Source organism: Triticum dicoccoides, chromosome 1B, assembly GCF_002162155.2.
Source record: "Triticum dicoccoides isolate Atlit2015 ecotype Zavitan chromosome 1B, WEW_v2.0, whole genome shotgun sequence".
Classification (NCBI taxonomy): Eukaryota; Viridiplantae; Streptophyta; class Magnoliopsida; order Poales; family Poaceae; genus Triticum; species Triticum dicoccoides.
The window spans coordinates 357,726,835-357,729,733 of record NC_041381.1 but is presented as its reverse complement, the minus strand read 5'-3'; the positions used below and the strand labels follow the sequence as shown (position 1 = coordinate 357,729,733).

Genomic DNA, 2,899 nt, shown 5'->3' with positions numbered 1-2,899 from the left:
GCCGCCGCCCAGCCCAGATGGCCCGCGCCATCCAGCGCCGCGCGGGGCGAGGAAGAGGCCCCGCCGCCGCCCGAGCTGGCCGGGCTTTGCCCGCCAGCACGCCGGGGCGGCGGCGAGGGGAGGGAGGAGCAAGGAGGACGGGCGAGCCCGCACGCTAGGGTTTCGCCCCCCGGCGGCGCTCGCAGGAGCGGCCAGGGGAGGGAGGGAGGGAGGTCACACCCCCTTTTGAGAGTCCACCGAGGTGCCCACATTTGTAATTTCAGAACCAGTTATATCCAATAAATGAGAAATAATGATTCTATAATTTAGCCATTTTTTTTACTAGAAGAATACTTTGCGGTAGTCAAACTCTTTGTCGGCTCACCTGACTCATGGAGGGTTCTGTACTAGAGATTCCCAAGCTTAATACTCGTCACCCTCAAGTAGGAGTACATGGCATCCCTGTTTTATAGGCATTTAATTTGACAATACATCCAGTATTGCAGTATCGATCTTACACGGTTGAAGCACTTAGCTCCTGGAAACAGAAGTGCGACGCTATATGCAGCAAAGCAATGAAGAGTTAATACTAATATTACTTATTTTCAGGGAAGCATAACAGACTGTCCTCTTGAAAGACTGCCTTAAGAGGAATCACCTATCTTATCAGTTAGACAATGGATACATTTTTTAAATGTTGGCTTTGTTCATCTAACACCAAAATGTTTGTTCCCTGAATCGCATAGGTTCCCATGGTCACTGTTAATCTATGGATCCACCGGTATTTCCTTGGTATTTCCGAGTTTTATACATAAGTTCATTTTCTTTTGGTGAGCATATTTCTTAAAGCTGGGATAGTTAGTCTTTATGGTTAAAACTGGATTTTAAAAGCATTAAATTAGTCAAGATTCATTACTAGTTTGAATTCGTCCTAGTTGTGTTAAAGGTTTTATTACTGGTAGATCTGATTTATTGTTGTAAGTTGAATAATTCTCCGAGGTTTTATGTTTCCTCATTTTCGTATGGGACCTTTCTATATTAACGATGCAAAACCAGACCTCTAAATTACATGTACTAGCTAAGTGTCCGTGCGTTGCCACGGATTAACAAATATATATATACAAAGAGAAAATTCATGTGACATGAGAGTCAAAGGTCATTTCTATGGGATGATATCTCATGGTCATGATCTAGTAGATACATACATCTCGTCATTGTCTTTCTTCCACACTCCATGTCTGAGCTACCACGCGACATTCGACTTCCTTCTCCCACCATGCATGCTTTTATCTCCTATTTCTCCTACCTTTACCTTACACGACAGTACCAAGTTTCTTGTCCAACTATCATAATCTTCTCCGGTAGGGCACCCCCTTAGATTATTACTGACTTGTACATGTTGCAAATAAGATCAACGAAAATGGATACTAAATTTCTGATGAGAAATGAGAATTCAGGGCAATATCTTCCCAAGACAATAATAATTCCAAGACAATCTTTTTATACCTTCTGTCAACATTGGGACACACATTCCACACAATAAGCATGCGATGATGTTGATACTTGATTAATTGTCATTATATGTCTACAGTAAAGATAACTTTACTCAAAACCGCCTATCTTAGCCAAATCAACAAATCTCTCTCATTAATGCAATTTTCTTTAGAAAACAAATAATAGATTCTTGCCTATCTTAGCCAAATCAACGGATCTCTTTCATTAATGCAATTTGCTTTAGCAAACAAATAATAGATTCTTTCCTACCTTAGCCAAATCAACGGATCTCTCTCATTAATGCAATTTGCTTTAGCAAACAAATAATAGATTCTTTCCTACCTTAGCCAAATCAATGGATCTTTCCCCGGTTCGCTGGGCGCGTTTCGGTGGGTGGGCGTGGGGGTGGGGGTAATTTGATGGAAATAAACCGGTTGAAAATAAACCGGTTGAAAATAAACGGATCCTGTCTCACTCTTCACTTTCTTTACAATAAACTTCAGAATAGCAATCTTGGCGAGTGATCTCGACGGGGTTCAATCGGCGTGGCGCACCGCTGATTCTTCCAGGAGTGGGTGCTGAGAGGAAGGATCCCAAACCTCCATTGTCAATCGGCCAGAGCTGCATCGTCCTTTGGATCAGAGCGTGGACGGGATCAAGACGGTAGGGTTTGAGGAATTTGTAGGACATGAGGGTTTATGGTTGGCAGCACGAGAACTCACCCATATCTTGGCAGACGGCAGGCCCGAGGTGCGGTCGTGTTCATGCTTCGGGAGCTGCCACATGCTGTCCTCGCCGCCATCAGCGACACCACCGCCATCGCCTGTTGCCACCACTTCAGCGCCACGAGCGTGGGACCGAGGGACGAAGGGAAGGGAAGGAAGTGAATTGACGTACCTATGTTTGGTATATATCACACGAGGAATCAAAACTGGATGCACGTGAAAGCATAGAGATGGGAAAGAAGGACAGAGGAAGGGAAGGGCAAGAGGAACCTGAGGATGTGCGATGAAGGAGCGATGCCAAAACATCACAAAGGGGGACCCGTAGCTCGTCACGTAGCGCGGCCGCCTCATTGCCGGCTGCCACCCCGCGCTACCGCCTCCGTGCGCAGGTTCCGTTCGTGGAGCGTGAGGAGCGCATGACCTGCCTTCACCGCGGCCTGGTCCTCCCCACTATCGTGAAGCTCGCCCGCACCGCCGCCCCAATTGCTCAGGATGACGGATGAAGATCCTGCAACAGCGACGTGGGTGAGGGATGCAGCCGACGATGAAGGGATGATTTTCGTGGCTAAACCCTCCCTATCAAAATAACTTCTTAAAAAAGGCAAAGATCGATGCATTAGGAAAATTAGGATTTGGAATTGATTGTCATAAAACAAAATTTTATTAATTGATAACGTGCTATCGGTACATGCCCGTTTATA

At 45.7% G+C, this 2,899-nt stretch overlaps 1 long non-coding RNA gene across 1 annotated transcript; it reads right to left on the bottom strand.

The window, feature by feature from the left end:
* Positions 1-1,844: 1,844 nt before the first annotated feature.
* On the bottom strand, positions 1,845-2,660 carry LOC119305179. The gene is made up of 3 exons (XR_005148574.1): positions 2,469-2,660; positions 2,196-2,370; positions 1,845-2,094 (listed from the first exon to the last, which is right to left on the bottom strand). It is a non-coding gene; the product is annotated as an uncharacterized LOC119305179 (long non-coding RNA).
* Positions 2,661-2,899: the final 239 nt, after the last annotated feature.